We start from the raw sequence: 18,267 nt of genomic DNA, 5'->3' as shown, positions 1-18,267 counted from the left end.
AATGTTTTTAGTTCTAAGCACATGCCATCAATGCTTATAATACATGTTATAACACAGAGATATTTCATGATTGTGGAATGTTTTAGTTCTAAGCACATGCCATCAATGCTTATACATGTTATAACACAGAGATATTTCATGATTGTGGAATGTTTTAGTTCTAAGCACATGCCATCAATGCTTATACATGTTATAACACAGAGATATTTCATGATTGTGGAATGTTTTAGTTCTAAGCACATGCCATCAATGCTTATACATGTTATAACACAGAGATATTTCATGATTGTGCAATGTTTTTAGTTCTAAGCACATGCCATCAATGCTTATACATGTTATAACACAGAGATATTTCATGATTGTGGAATGTTTTAGTTCTAAGCACATGCCATCAATGCTTATACATGTTATAACACAGAGATATTTCATGATTGTGGAATGTTTTAGTTCTAAGCACATGCCATCAATGCTTATACATGTTATAACACAGAGATATTTCATGATAGTGCAATGTTTTTAGTTCTAAGCACATGCCATCAATGCTTATACATTTTATAACACAGAGATATTTCATGATTGTGGAATGTTTTTAGTTCTAAGCACATGCCATCAATGCTTATACATGTTATAACACAGAGATATTTCATGATTGTGGAATGTTTTAGTTCTAAGCACATGTCATCAATGCTTATACATGTTATAACACAGAGATATTTCATGATTGTGGAATGTTTTAGTTCTAAGCACATGCCATCAATGCTTATACATGTTATAACACAGAGATATTTCATGATTGTGCAATGTTTTAGTTCTAAGCACATGCCATCAATGCTTATACATGTTATAACACAGAGATATTTCATGATTGTGCAATGTTTTTAGTTCTTGGCACATGCCATCAATGCTTATACATGTTATAACACAGAGATATTTCATGATTGTGCAATGTCTTAGTTCTCAGCACATGCCATCAATGCTTATACATGTTATAACACAGAGATATTTCATGATTGTGCAATGTCTTTAGTTCTTGGCACATGCCATCAATGCTTATACATGTTATAACACAGAGATATTTCATGATTGTGCAATGTTTTAGTTCTTAGCACATGCCATCAATGCTTATACATGTTATAACACAGAGATATTTCATGATTGTGCAATGTTTTAGTTCTAAGCACATGCCATCAATGCTTATACATGTTATAACACAGAGATATTTCATGATTGTGCAATGTTTTAGTTCTAAGCACATGCCATCAATGCTTATACATGTTATAACACAGAGATATTTCATGATTGTGGAATGTTTTAGTTCTAAGCACATGCCATCAATGCTTATACATGTTATAACACAGAGATATTTCATGATTCTGCAATGTTTTTAGTTCTAAGCACATGCCATCAATGCTTATACATGTTATAACACAGAGATATTTCATGATTGTGGAATGTTTTAGTTCTTGGCACATGCCATCCAAGCTTATACATGTTATAACACAGAGATATTTCATGATTGTGCAATGTTTTTAGTTCTAAGCACATGCCATCAATGCTTATACATGTTATAACACAGAGATATTTCATGATTGTGCAATGTTTTTAGTTCTTGGCACATGCCATCAATGCTTATACATGTTATAACACAGAGATATTTCATGATTGTGGAATGTTTTAGTTCTTGGCACATGCCATCAATGCTTATACATGTTATAACACAGAGATATTTCATGATTGTGCAATGTTTTTAGTTCTAAGCACATGCCATCAATGCTTATATATGTTATACATGTTATAACACAGAGATATTTCATGATTGTGCAATGTTTTTAGTTCTTGGCACATGCCATCAATGCTTATACATGTTATAACACAGAGATATTTCATGATTGTGGAATGTTTTAGTTCTAAGCACATGCCATCAATGCTTATACATGTTATAACACAGAGATATTTCATGATTGTGGAATGTTTTTAGTTCTAAGCACATGCCATCAATGCTTATACATGTTATAACACAGAGATATTTCATGATTGTGGAATGTTTTAGTTCTAAGCACATGCCATCAATGCTTATACATGTTATAACACAGAGATATTTCATGATTGTGGAATGTTTTAGTTCTAAGCACATGCCATCAATGCTTATACATGTTATAACACAGAGATATTTCATGATTGTGGAATGTTTTAGTTCTAAGCACATGCCATCAATGCTTATACATGTTATAACACAGAGATATTTCATGATTGTGCAATGTTTTTAGTTCTAAGCACATGCCATCAATGCTTATACATGTTATAACACAGAGATATTTCATGATTGTGGAATGTTTTAGTTCTAAGCACATGCCATCAATGCTTATACATGTTATAACACAGAGATATTTCATGATTGTGGAATGTTTTAGTTCTAAGCACATGCCATCAATGCTTATACATGTTATAACACAGAGATATTTCATGATAGTGCAATGTTTTTAGTTCTAAGCACATGCCATCAATGCTTATACATTTTATAACACAGAGATATTTCATGATTGTGGAATGTTTTTAGTTCTAAGCACATGCCATCAATGCTTATACATGTTATAACACAGAGATATTTCATGATTGTGGAATGTTTTAGTTCTAAGCACATGTCATCAATGCTTATACATGTTATAACACAGAGATATTTCATGATTGTGGAATGTTTTAGTTCTAAGCACATGCCATCAATGCTTATACATGTTATAACACAGAGATATTTCATGATTGTGCAATGTTTTAGTTCTAAGCACATGCCATCAATGCTTATACATGTTATAACACAGAGATATTTCATGATTGTGCAATGTTTTTAGTTCTTGGCACATGCCATCAATGCTTATACATGTTATAACACAGAGATATTTCATGATTGTGCAATGTCTTAGTTCTCAGCACATGCCATCAATGCTTATACATGTTATAACACAGAGATATTTCATGATTGTGCAATGTCTTTAGTTCTTGGCACATGCCATCAATGCTTATACATGTTATAACACAGAGATATTTCATGATTGTGCAATGTTTTAGTTCTTAGCACATGCCATCAATGCTTATACATGTTATAACACAGAGATATTTCATGATTGTGCAATGTTTTAGTTCTAAGCACATGCCATCAATGCTTATACATGTTATAACACAGAGATATTTCATGATTGTGCAATGTTTTAGTTCTAAGCACATGCCATCAATGCTTATACATGTTATAACACAGAGATATTTCATGATTGTGGAATGTTTTAGTTCTAAGCACATGCCATCAATGCTTATACATGTTATAACACAGAGATATTTCATGATTCTGCAATGTTTTTAGTTCTAAGCACATGCCATCAATGCTTATACATGTTATAACACAGAGATATTTCATGATTGTGGAATGTTTTAGTTCTAAGCACATGCCATCAATGCTTACAATACAGACATATTTCATGATTGTGCAATCTTTTAGTTCTAAGCAAATGCCATTAAAGCTAATAAGACAGAGGTTCTTAATGATCTTGCAATGTTTTTAGTTCTAAGCACATGCCAATAAAGCTAAATATAATAAGACAGAGGTTTTTAATGATTCTGCAACATTTTAGTTCTAAGCACATGCCATTTAACATGTTAAAGCTTATAAGACAGAGATATTTCATGATTGTGGAATGTTTTAGTTTTAAGTACATGCTATTAAAGCTTATAAGACAGAGGTTTTTAATGATTCTGCAATGTTTTAGTTCTAAGTACATGCCATTAAAGCTAATAAGACAGAGGTTTTTCATGATTCTGCAATGTTTTAGTTCTAAGCGCTAATTAAGTACATGCCATTAAAGCTTATAAGACAGAAATATTTCATGATTCTGCAATGTTTTTAGTTCTAAGCACATGCCAATGAAGCTTATATGACAGAGGTTTTGATGATTCCTCAATGTTTTAGTTCTAAGTACATGCCATTAAAGCTAATAAGACAGAGGTTTTTTCACCATTCTTATAAAAAGACTTGATGTAGTTGATGTCCTAAAAGAGACACTTACAACTTTAATAAAAATCAGAATTATATAATCAATATGATTAACAATGATTAAATACCCAAACTGAAAGCTGTTGGTTCTAGTTATAAAACTGTCATTGACTCAATAACTACAAACTGTCCTTCATCAAACTTCAATAGCAACTTCTTTAAACGATGTCTTCATGGCGTTAATATCAACTGCCACAGGTCAATAACAATCTGCAAATAAAGTTTAACATAAAATTTAAACCATGTAAAAATAATAGATTTGAGATGAACAAGAGGTGCACGCTGAAATGTCACAGCTGCTTTTGAAGAATTTAATTTCTTTCAAATTCAAACAAAGTTTAATTTTGGACCTTTTGGACCTCAATGTGAACCAATTCAAAAACAGGGCCAAAAATCCAAAATCTAAATACACGGTTAGATTCAGCATATTAAAGAACCCCAAGAATTCAAAACTTTTAATTAAACTCAATTGAAAATGGTCAAGAAATAAGCAATTTATACAAAGTATTAGAAAAGTATTGTTGTTGGCCCCTTTTTCCTAAACGGTTAGGGTCATTACCCCCAAAATCACTCCCAACCTTCCTTTTTCGATATGGAACCTTGTGGTACAATTTCATAGAGATCCATAGACTTATACTCAAGTTATTGTCCGGAAACCAGAAAATTATAGATTTTTGTCCACTTTTTGGTCGCTAATTTCTACTCAGTTTGGGCCATAACCCCTAAAATCAATCCCAATCTTCCTTTTGTAGTTTGTAACCTTGTGGTACAATTTCAATGAGATCCAAACACTTGTTCTCCAGTTATTGTCTGGAAACCAAATGTCTTCTGACGACAACAACGAAGATGACAACAACAAAAAAAGGTAAAGGACAGATGAGCCCTGTAAAAAGACAGATATGCACACTTTACTATACTGTACTTTTCTCGCGGTGTATTTCTTTTCACGAATTTTGAGGAAGGTATATTTTTCGCTAAAATAAATACACGCAAACATAAATACAATTTTCATGCATATTAAAAACTGCAATACGATATCCCAAATGGTTTTGACAATTGTAAAATTGAGAATGGAAATGGGGAATGTGTCAAAGAGACAACAACCCGACCACAGAACAGACAACAGCAGAAGGCCACCAACAGGTCTTCAATGCAGCGAGAAATTCCCGCACCCGGAGGCGTCCTTCAGCTGGCCCCTAAACAAATATATATACTAGTTCAGTGATAATGAACGCCATACTAAACTCCAAATTGTACACAAGAAACTAAAATTAAAAATAATACAAGACTAACAAAGGCTAGAGGCTCCTGACTTGGGACAGGCGCAAAAATGCGGCGGGGTTAAACATGTTTATGAGATCTCAACCCTCCCCCTATACCTCTAGCAAATGTACATGCATGTTTACCTTGATTACCCTCAAGAGCCTCATTTGAACTGTGATATTGTAAAAACAACATGAGTGATCCACACAAAGAGCCAATTAAGGATTAAAGATATCACAGAATGACCCAGCTGCTATGACAGTTTTATTGTGTAATTAATAACTTAATCGGATAATCATATAGATCTCCATTTTATCAACGACAGTTTTATTGTGTAATTAATAACTTAATCGGATAATCATATAGATCTCCATTTTATCAATGACAGTTTTATTGTGTAATTAATAACTTAATCAGATAATCATATAGATCTCCATTTTATCAACGACAGTTTTGATTTTGTATGTTTTAAAAATAGAACAAATCACTCTGGGTGGACCAGTATCATGTATTGATTGCAATTCCTGTACTATCATTATCGATTTCTCCGTACTTAGCGTATTGTACATTGCTCAAGCCGAGACTTTCAATGTACGGTACTAGGGGTATGATGCATTGATTGATGTGAACTGTTACTTGTAAGAATGATTTAGCCTTTTCAGAAAATCATATGAACATACAATTCTAAATTAATGATCAAATAAAAAAGAGTGAAATGAAATTTCAACAGAACCACGTTGTTGAAACTGATATACGTTTGAGCCAAGGACGTATAGTTATACGTCCTTGGTTTGAGCATGTGTGCAGGTGCAAGATTTTTCGCATCCGAATTCTTCAAAAATGCGAACATTATCATAGATACCTTTATCCAAATGTTCATTTCAAGTATTTTCAAGAAGAAATGATGTGGAAAGAACTACATAAACTGAATAGACAACTTTGACAACGTACATGGAGTTTTGTGTCCCATCTTTGGTCCGTGTTTTACCATTGACAAGTCAACATCCGGTAATAAGAAAAATGCTTTTTGAAAAAAGAAAGTACAGTTCTGACAGCGTGATATTGCAATAATAAAGAGTTTAAGGCAGATTTTAGATCACTAATTTTTAACATTTCGTATGAGGACTATCAATTTATCAGTTTACGTCAGAACATCAAAATTATATCAAAAATTTTCTGAATATAAAAAAGAAGATGTGGTATGATTGCCAATGAGACAACTCTCCAAAAGAGACCAAATGACACAGAAATTAACAACTATAGGTCACCGTACGGCCTTCAACAATGAGCAAAGCCCATACCACACAGTCAGCTATAAAAGGCCCCAAAATGACAATGTAAAACAATTCAAACGAGAAAACTAAAGGCCTAATTTATGTACAAAAAATGAACGAATAACAAAATATGTAACACAAATATGTAACACATAAACAAATGACAACCACTGAATTACAGGCTCCTGACTTGGGACAGGCACATACATACAGAATGTGGCGGGGTTAAACATGTTAGCGGGATCCCAACCCTCCCCCTAACCTGGGACAGTGGTGTAACAGTACAACATAAGAACGAACTATAAGTTGAAAGAGGCTTAACTCATCAGATGGATAAAAATACAAATACTACAAATACAAGTGGACATGGCTGGGTACTTGTACATCCAAACAACAAAAAGACACTAAGTACAGATCTGAGAGTACTCGCAGTTACTGACAGCTAGTTCAACTGAAGCCACTAACAACTAATAAAAAAAATCATGCATCTAAGACTAAATTATCAATCTGTACACACCATCATCCAATGGATTTAGTGTAAAGACGTCATAAACAGTCAGAGAAAAACATGACCTTGTGCAATGCCAAGATACAGGTATCGACAGATTGTAGATCCATCATGTGAATGTGTATATGTATATAACAATAATCAGGGGCGTAGCTGGACTAAAATAAAGTGCATTCATAAAATCTTTTTAAGGACCATTTTATGCAGAAAATTTTTTTCAGGAATTTTTCCAGGTATGCCATGCTTATGAAATTCACTTCACTCCTTCACGCTCAAACTCCTATTTTGTGAATACTTGTGGACTTTATAGAGATTCGGCAAGGGTGTGGCTATGGACCGCTCAAAGTCTCCAGCTGAAGGTATTTTGCCCAGTAGCAGGGGTTAAGAAATCCACTAGCCCGACGCCCGGGACTAGAGCATTTACACCTCGGGCAGTCAAAACTTGTAACTAAATATGCCTGACGGACTAGTAACAAAATATTCTTGGCGTTTCCAAAATACAAAGTGGAAAATCCCTTCATCTCTATTCTATCTTAGCCAATCAAATTCAATAACATCATCCAGGATTCCAAAAACATGGTCTTCCAGCTGGTCCAGGGTAGCACCCTAGTCGGGGATCCAGGGCAGCACCCTAGACGATGGTCCAGGTAAGCGAATCCCCCGGAAGGGTCGGGCATATGAGTAATTACAGTGACTGCTTTGAACCTGAAAAATACCCTATCTGTTTCTTACTATACCAGATTTTCTTGAAACGATAGTAAAATTCTAGTGAGTTCCGTAATTTCCTGCTTATATTATTAACATGGTTATTCTCAAATATAGAATAAATTTTATACAAGAGGCTGTCAGAGAGACAGCAAACCGGATTTTCCTGCAGAGGTCGAACCCTGAACAGTTGAGCAAGTATGGACACTACATTTAAACTTAAAACAGATCTGAATTTGGATTGTGATTGAATATTTTACACATCATAGGTTTGTGACACAAAAAGAATGTAGTCAAAGAACTGATATATTTGAAATTGGACATTTAAATACCTATAATGGTCCAATATCCAAAATCTAAGTACATATTAGAATCAGCATATCAAAGAACCCCAAGAATTCAATTGTTGATGAAATCAGACAAAAGTTTAATCTAGGACCCTTTGGACCTCAATGTGGACCAATTTGATAAAGGAGCCCACAATCCAAAATCTCTCAATACATGGTTAGATTCAGCATTTCAAAGAACCCCATAAATTAAATTTTTGTTGAATCAAACAAAGTTTTATTTTGGACCCTGATTTGGACCAACTTGAAAACTGGGCCTAAAAATCTAATATTTAAATAGAGTTTAGATTCAGCATTTGAAAGAACCCTATATATATATTTAATTTATGTTGAAATGAAACACAGGTTAATTTTATCCATAATATTTTCTGTGAAATAACTCAAACTGGATAAATAGTTCTCTAAAATAAGATATGATGCAATTTTTCAAATTATAATCAATAATATAATAACAACAACCAGTGATGACTAAGTTCTCTAAAATTAGATATGATTTAACACTCAAACATTGTTAGAATCAGCATATCAAAGAACCAAAGAATTCAATATTTGATGAAATTAAACATAAGTTTAATTTAGGACCCTTTGGACCTCAATGTGGTATTATCTTATTTATAATGAAAAGCTCAGCGGTTTACAAGTTCTTAAACAGGAGGGGGGTGGGGTGACCCAAGGGGACTCACCTTATATTTCATTTGATTTGTTTTATTGTCCCATACAAGAATATATATGGTTTCGGGGTGGGGATCTTGACCATTTACAAGTTTTCAAAAAGAAGGGGGGTGGGGGTTACCCAAGGGGACTTTCCCTCAATTTCAATTGATTTGTTTTATTGTCCCATTCAAGAATATATATGGTTTAGGGGTGCATATCTCGACCGTTTACAAGTTATCAAAAAGAAGGGGGGTAGGGTTTACCCCCATGGACTTTCCCTATATTTCATTTCATTTATTTTATTGTCCCATACAAGAATATATATGGATAAAGGGTGGGGATCTCGACCGTTTACAAGTTCTCAAACAGGAGGGGGTGGGGTGACCCCAGGGGACTCGCCTTTTATTTCATTTGATTTGTTTTATTGACCCATACAAGAATATATAAGGTTTCGGGGTGGAGATCTTGACCGTTTCCAAGTTTTCAAAAAAAAGGGGGGTGGGGGGTGACCCCCCTGGACTTCCCCTATATTTCATTTGATTTTTTTTATTGTCCCATACAAGAATAAATATGGTTTAGGGGTAAGGATCTTGACCGTTTACTAGTTCTCAAACAGGAGGGGGGGTGGGGGTGACCCAAGGGGACTCGCCTTATATTTCATTTGATTTGTTTTATTGTCCGATACAAGAATATATATGGTTTCTGGGTGGGGATCTTGACCGTTAACAAGTTTTCAAAAAAAAAGGGGGGTGGGGGTTTCTCCAGGGGACTTCCCCTCAATTTCATTTGATTTGTTTTATTGTCCCATTCAAGAATATATATGGTTTAGGGATAGGGATCTCGACTATTTACAAGTTATCAAAAAGAAGGAGGGTGGGGGTTACCCCCATGGACTTCTTCTATATTTCATTTGATTTGATTTATTGTCCCATGCAAGAATATATATGGTTTCGGGATGGGGATCTTGACTGTTTACAAGTTCTCAAAAAAAAAGGGGGTGGGGGTTTCCCCAGGGGACTTCCCCTCAATTTCATTTGATTTGTTTTATTGTCCCATTCACGAATATATATGGTTTAGGGATAGGGATCTCAACTGTTTACAAGTTATCAAAAAGAAGGGGGTGGGGGTTACCCCCATGGACTTCTTCTATATTTCATTTGATTTGATTTATTGTCCCATACAAGAATATATATGGTTTCGGGGTGTGGATCTTGACTGTTTACAAGTTCTCAAAAAGAAGGAATGGGAGTGACCCCCATGGACTTCCCCATTATTTTCATTTGATTTGTGTTATTGTCCCATACAAGAATATATATGGTTTAAGGGTGGGGATCTCGACCGTTTACAAGTACTCAAACAGGAGGGGGTTGGGGTGACCCCAGGGGACTCGCCTTTTACTTCATTTGATTAGTTTTATTGTCCCATACAAGAATATATATGGTTTCAGGGTGGGGATCTTGACCATCTACAAGTTTTCAAAAAGAAGGGGGGTGGGGGTTACCCCAGAGGACTTCCCCTCAATTTCAATTGATTTGTTTTAATGTCCCATTCAAGAATATATATGGTTCAGGGGTGGGGATCTTGACTGTTTACAAGTTATCAAAAAGAAGGGGGTGGGGGTTACCCCCATGGACTTCCCCGATATTTCATTTGATTTGTTTTATTGACCCATACAAGAATATATATGGTTCAGGGGTGGGGATCTCGACCGTTTACAAGTTATCAAAAAGAAGGGGGGTGGGGGTGACCCCCTGGACTTCCCCTATATTTCAAATCATTAGTGTTATTGTCCCATACAAGAATATATATGGTTTAGGGGTGGGGATCTTGACCGTTTACAAGTTCTCAAACAGGATGGGGTGGGGGTGACACCAGGGGACTCGCCTTATATTTCATTGGATTTGTTTTATCATGTTTTATTGTCCCATACAAGAATATATATGGTTTCAGGGTGGGGATCTTGACGGTTTACAAGTTTTCAAAAAAGAAGGGGGGTGGGTGTGGTCCCGGGGAATCTTGACCGTTTACAAGATAAAACTCAAATTTATTTCCATGAACCAGTAACAAAACACCAAAATAATTCTCTAAAATTAGATATGACTTAACCACTCATAAACATGATAAATCTCTAAAATTAGATATGATTTAATTTTATATCTATCAATTAACAGAAGTTCAAATTAGCGGTGGTCCGAGGTGGTTCGGTTTGAAAGAAAATAAAAATAAACTTTGCCGACCTTTTTAAACAAAAATTTCCAAACAATCTCAAAATTTATTTTTATCATTATTATTCATGACAGCGATGTTCATTTTGTTCAACAGCTAGCTTTATACCGAAAATTGCCAACTAGTAATGTGTAAATCCGAGTAAAATCGTGTCTGACTGACAAAACAACATTGAAAAACATTGGATGCCATAAACCAGAAATGAAGAAAATAACAAATAAAATGCTTCGCTGGGCGCAGCTTGATACGACCGCAGAGGTCGAACCCTGAACAGTTGGGGCAAGTATGGACACAACATTCAAGCTTGATACAGCTCTGAATTTGGATTGTGATTAAATATTTGACACAGCATAGGTTTCTGACACAGAAAGAATGTGGTCTAAGAACTTCAATTTTTTTAATTTACCTATTATGGTCCAATGTCCAAAATCAAAATACATATCAAAGAACCCCATATATTCAATTTTTGTTGAAATCAAACAAAGTTTAATTTTGGACCCAAACTTGGACAAACTTGAAAACTGGTCCCATAATCAAAAATCTAAACACATGTTTAGATTCAGCATATCAAAGTACCCCAAGAATTCAATTTTTGTTAAAATCAAACTAAGTTTCATTTTGGACCCTTTGGACCTAAATGTAGACCAATTTTAAAAACGGGACCCAAAATTAAAAATCTAAATACACGGTTAGATTTGGCATATTAAAGAACCCCAATAATTCAATTTTTGAGGAAATCAAACAAAGTTTAATTTTGGACCCTTTTGACCTCAATATGAACCAATTTGACAGCGTGCCCACAAATAAAAAATCTAAATACATGGTAAGATTCAGCATATCAAAGAACCCCATACATTCAATTTTTGTTGAAATCAAACAAAGTTTAATTTTGGACCCCAATTTGGACCAACTTGAAAACTGGGCCAAAAATCTAAAATCTAAATACATGTTTAGATTCAGCATATCAAAGAACCCCATATATTCAATTTTTGTTGAAATCAAACAAAGTTTAATTTTGGACCCCAACTTGGACCAACTTGAAAACTGGGCCCATAATCAAAAATCTAAACACATGTTTAGATTCAGCATATCAAAGAACCCCAAGAATTCAATTTTTGTTAAAATCAAACTAAGTTTCATTTTGGACCCTTTGGACCTTAATGTAGACCAATTTAAAAAACGGGACCCAAAATTAAAAATCTAAATACACGGTTAGATTTGGCATATTAAAGAACCCCAATAATTCAATTTTTGTGAAATCAAACAAAGTTTTATTTTGGACCCTTTTGACCTCAATATGAACCAATTTGACAGCGGGCCCACAAATAAAAAATCTAAATACATGGTAAGATTCAGCATATCAAAGAACCCCATATATTCAATTTTTGTTGAAATCAAACAAAGTTTAATTTTGGACCCCAATTTGGACCAACTTGAAAACTGGGCCAAAAATCTAAAATCTAAATACATGTTTAGATTCAGCATATCAAAGAACCCCATATATTCAATTTTTGTTGAAATCAAACAAAGTTTAATTTTGGACCCAAACTTGGACCAACTTGAAAACTGGGCCCATAATCAAAAATCTAAATACACGGTTAGATTTGGCATATTAAAGAACCCCAATAATTCAATTTTTGAGGAAATCAAACAAAGTTTCATTTTGGACCCTTTGGACCTTAATGTAGACCAATTTAAAAAACGGGACCCAAAATTAAAAATCTAAATACACGGTTAGATTTGGCATATTAAAGAACCACAATAATTCAATTTTTGAGGAAATCAAACAAAGTTTAATTTTGGACCCTTTTGACCTCAATATGAACCAATTTGATAGCGGGTCCACAAATAAAAAATCTAAATACATGGTTAGATTCAGCATATCAAAGAACCCCATATATTCAATTTTTGTTGAAATCAAACAAAGTTTAATTTTGGACCCCAATTTGGACCAACTTGAAAACTGGGCCAAAAATCAAAAATCTAAATACATGTTTAGATTCAGCATATCAAAGAACCCCATATATTCAATTTTTGTTAAAATCAAACAAAGTTTAATTTTGGACCCTTTGGACCTTAATGTAGACCAATTTGAAAACTGGACCCAAAATTAAAAATCTAAATACACAGTTAGATTCGCCATAACAAATAATTAAATGTGGTCAAAGATTTTACAAATCTAATGCGCCATACTGTGCAATTAAAGATTACTTCTTGAAATTTTTCAATATTTGAAATTTGAAAAAAAAATAATATTTGAAGAATAATTCTTTTAAATTTCTGAAATCTGAAATGAGAAAAAATAAATCCCCCACAATTTCTTTTTACCCCCCCCCCCCCCTTTTTTCCCCAAAAAATTCTTTCCCTCAAGATATGGTCATAATCTCAATTCAAATTTCCAATGGAGTTTGCAACCATAATTACCCATTTAAATTTACCATAGTGCTAACTTAATCTATAAATATAATAGAATTTAAAATATAGTGTCAAATCTTTCATATGGATTTTTTTGTAAAAAAAAAAGATGCAACATTTGCAGATATTTTTACTGGTCTTCCTTTATAAATATGCATTTCTTTAAACATAATTTAAAAGCAGTGTAAGGGAAGTAACCAAAACGTTGTATTTGGATTACCTCCCTTACACTGTTTTAAATTATCTTAATTGTTCATTAACCATTACTTTATACATAATTTAAAAGCAGTGTAAGGGAGATAATTTCAATGATGTTTTTGATTTATCTCCCTTACACTGCTTTAAATTATGTTTTGTACTAAAGTATTTGTCCATTAACCAGGACAAACTTGTTTTTCCCCCTTTTTTGCCCCTAGTTCTTAAACGGTTTGAGCCATAACCCCCCAAAGCAAATCCTAACCATCCCTTTGTGGTATGGAAACTTGTAGTATAATTTCAGAGAGATCCATACACCATTCCACAGTTATTGTCTGGAAACTAGAAAATGCTTATTTTTGGCCCCTTTTTGGCCCCTAATTCCTTAACTGTTGGTACCATAACCCCCAAAATCAATCCCCACCTTCCTTTTGTGGTATTGAACCTTATGGTAAAATTTCATAGAGATCCATTCACTTAAACTAAAGTTAGAGTGCGAAAACTAATGCGTCTTCGGACGACGACGCCGACAACGCCGGACAACGACGACGACGACGACGACGCCAACGTCATACCAATATACGACCACAAAAATTTTTTTGCGGTCGTATAAAAACGGATCCGATTCTGGAGCAGATAAGGGTAATTCCGGGTTTGCCGATCAAATACAATGAAAAAATTATAATTCCAGGCAGTTGACAAAATACTTCTATGATGATAAAATATAAACACTAGAATTGAAAACCAAAAGATATATTGAAAAGAAAAAAAGGTAGGAAATATTTTTTTACAGAAACTCAAAATTACTTTTAGTTCATAAATTTTCATCTCAAAATTCAAAAAAAAGTGACAGTAATTTTCTTTATCATTAATAAATATTGATATTACATGTAGATTTTTGTATAGTGTAAACGTATTACTACAATTCCAAGAGGTAATGTCTTCTCAATTTTAAAAGACCAGTACAAATCTGGAAGTTTCTTATCTTATTTTCACAGAGGAACTAATGCATTATAATAGTGCAACTAGATATGATACACTTAAACCAGAGACATATATACACATGTCTATACGTCTCTGCTTAAACAGCTTTGAATTTGAACTGTTTTATAAAATGGTATAAGTAGTAATAAATTACCAATAGTTGAGACAACACACCCACCCATGGTGACACCCTCCTCAATAACAAAAAAAAAAGATTATCTGAATTTATAATATACAAGACAATTACAATTGTTATTAAATATCTTATACAACAGTGACTTTGACAATGAAACAAGTTGACCTAACACCAACAGCACATTAATTTTGTTACTTGTATCTTACTATTTTAGGAAATATTTCAAGTAAAAGTAGGACCTGGATTTTAGGTTGTGGACCTTTCAGTTTGGAGTGTCAAAGGTCCTGGACCTTCCAGTACCAAATGTTAATTTGAACCCCTGATTAAACACATCACTTTTCATAACAAATAACAAATCTGCAACTTATCTATCAATTTCAAAAACTTTATCTCATAATAAAAATAGATTATTATCTAATTAAAAACAAGTTCAGATTCAGCACTTGAAAGAACCCTATATATATTTAATTTATGTTCAAATATAACACACACAAACTGATTAATTTTCCCAGGGGACCTGCCCTTTATTTCATATGATTTGTTTTTTTGTCCCATACAAGGATATGTATGGTTTAGCCTAGGGGCGGGGATCTCGACCATTTACAAGTTCTTAAACAGGAAGAAGGTGGGAATGACCCCAAGGAACTCACCTTTTATTTCATTTCATTTGTTTTATTGTAACATACAAGAATATATATGGTTTCGCGGTGGGGATCTTAACCGTTTACAAGTTTTCAAAAAAAAGGAGAGTAGGGGTTACCCCAGGGGACTTCCCCTAAATTTAATTTGCTTTATTTTATTGTCCCATACAAGAATATATATGGTTTAGGGGTGGGGATCTTAACCGTTTACAAGTTTTCAAAAAGAAGGGGGTAGTGTTTACCCCCGTGGACTTCCCCTATATTTCATTTGATTTGATATATTGTCCCATACAAGAATATATATGGTTTCAGGGTGGGAATCTTGACCGTTTACAAGTTATCAAAAAAAAGGGGGGTAGGGGTTACCCCAATGGACTTCCCCTATATTTCATTTGATTAGTTTTATTGTCCCATACAAGAATATATAAATGGTTTAGGGGTGGGGATCTCGACCTTTTACAAGTTCTTAAACAGAAAGAAGGTGGGGATGATCCCAGGGAACTTGACTTTTATATCATTTCATTTGTTTTATTGTAACATACAAGAATATATATAGTTTCAGGGTGGGGATCTTGACTGTTAACAAGTTTTCAAAAAAAAAGGGGGTGGGGGTTACCCCAGGGGACTTCCCCTAAATTTCAATTGATTTGTTTTATTGTCCCATACAAGAATATATATGGTTTAGGGGTGGGGATCTCAACCGTTTACAAGTTTTCAAAAAGAAGGGGGTGGGGTTTACTACCCTGGACTTCAGTTAAATTTCATTTGATTTGTTTTATTGTCCCATACAAGAATATATATGGATTAGGGGTGGGGATCTCAACCGTTTACAAGTTTTCAAAAAGAAGGGGTTGGGATTTACCCCCCGTGGACTTCATCTATATTTCATTTGATTTGATATATTGTCCCATACAAGAATATATATGGTTTCTGAGTGGGAATCTTGACCGTTTACAAGCTATCAAAAAGAAGGGAGTGGGGGTTACCCCAATGGACTTCCCCTATATTACATTTGATTTGTTTTATTGTCCCATACAAGAAAATATATGGTTTAGGGGTGAGGGATCTTTACCGTTTACAAGTTCTTAAACAGGAAAAAGGTGGGGTGACCCCAGGGGACTCGACTTTTATTTCATTTGATTTGTTTTATTGTAATATACAAGAAGAAAAATGGTTTCAGGGTGGGGATCTTGACTGTTTACAAGTTTTCAAAAAGAAGGGGGTGGGGTTTACCCTCGTGGACTTCCCCTAGATTTTATTTGATTTGTTTTATTGTCAAATACAAGAATAAATTTGGTTTAGGGGTGGGGATCTCAACCGTTTACAATTTCTCAAACAGAAGGGGGTGGGGGGTTACCACAATGGACTTCCCCTATATTTCATTTGATTTCTTTTATTGTCCCATACAAAAATATATATGTTTAGGGGTGGGTATCTCGACCGTTTACAAGTTCTCAAACAGACACGCTTGGGGTGACCCCAGTGGACTCACCTTTTATTTCATTTGATTTGTAACATACAAGAATATATATGGTTTCAGGGTGGGGAGCTTGCACATTTACAAGTTTTCAAACAAGAGGCTCTCAAGAGCCTGAATCGCTCACCTGTTATTTTTTTTGCTTAAATCTTTCATCAATGATTATTTTTGCTTTTTACTCATATGTTCCATTTTAGCCATAGTGTCTATGTTTCTTGACGTACAAGGAAATGAAATACAAAATTTATACTAGATTCATTTGAGAAGATTCTTAAAGTTAAAAAACATAAAACAACTTGTGTAAAATTGTCCTTAAAGGGCAATAACTCCTTAAGGGGTCAATTGACAATTTTGGTGATATAAACTTTTTTGTAGATCTTACTTTGCTGAACATTTTTGCTGTTTACAGTTATCTTTATCTTCAATAATATTCAAAATAATAACCAATAAAATGCTCCGCAGGGCGCAGCTTGATACGACCGCAGAGGTCGAACCCTGAACAGTTGGGGCAAGTATGGACACAACATTCAAGCTTGATACAGCTTTGCATTTGGATTGTGATTAAATATTTGACACAGCATAGGTTTCTGACACAGAATGAATGTGGTCTAAGAACTTAAAAATTTTAAATTGGACATTCACCTATTATGGTCCAATATCCAAAATCTAAATACATGGTTAGATTCAGCATATCAAAGAAACCCAAGAATTCAATTTTTGATGAAATCAAACAAAGTTTAATTTTGGACCCTTTGACCTCAATGTGGACAAAGTTGATAACGTGGCCCAAAATTCAAAAATCTAAATACATGGTTAGATTCAGCATATCAAAGAACCCCATATATTTAATTTTTGTTGAAATCAAACAAAGTTTAATTTTGGACCCCGATTTGGACCAACTTGAAAACTGGGCCCATAATCAAAAATTTAAATACATGTTTAGATTCAGCATATCAAAGAACCCTAAGAATTCAATTTTTGTTAAAATCAAACTAAGTTTAATTTTGGACCCTTTGGACCTTAATGTAGACCAATTTGAAAACGGAACCAAAAATTAAGAATCTAAATACATGGTTAGATTCGGCATATCAAAGAACCCCAATAATTCAATTTTTGATGAAATCAAACAAAGTTTAATTTTGGACCCTTTGGACCTCAATGTTGACCAATTTAAAAACGGGGCCCAAAATCCAAAAACTAAATACACGGTTAGATTCAGCATATTAAAGAAACCCAAGAATTCAAGAATAAAACCCCATTGAAATTGGTCAAGAAATAAGCAATTTATACTAAGTATCTTCTTTTGCACAATACTGTGCAATTAAATATTTCTTGCTATTGCGCAATACTGTACAATTGACAATTTCTTGCTATTGCGCAATATTGTGCTATTGGATATTTCT

The 18,267-nt window shown here is 34.0% G+C and overlaps 1 long non-coding RNA gene across 1 annotated transcript in view; it reads right to left on the bottom strand.

Annotated features, from left to right (window-relative positions):
- Positions 1–18,267, bottom strand: part of LOC127732588 (uncharacterized) — a 40,581-nt gene that overhangs the window by 9,378 nt on the left and 12,936 nt on the right. Inside the window, exon 2 of the long non-coding RNA XR_007996325.1 lies at positions 4,108–4,249. This is a non-coding gene — a long non-coding RNA (uncharacterized LOC127732588). The remainder of the gene's footprint in view (positions 1–4,107; positions 4,250–18,267) is intronic.

The sequence above is a fragment of the Mytilus californianus genome, unplaced genomic scaffold (assembly GCF_021869535.1).
Source record: "Mytilus californianus isolate M0D057914Y unplaced genomic scaffold, xbMytCali1.0.p SCAF_25, whole genome shotgun sequence".
NCBI classification, from domain to species: Eukaryota; Metazoa; Mollusca; class Bivalvia; order Mytilida; family Mytilidae; genus Mytilus; species Mytilus californianus.
This window is presented reverse-complemented; position numbering and strand designations above follow the sequence as displayed.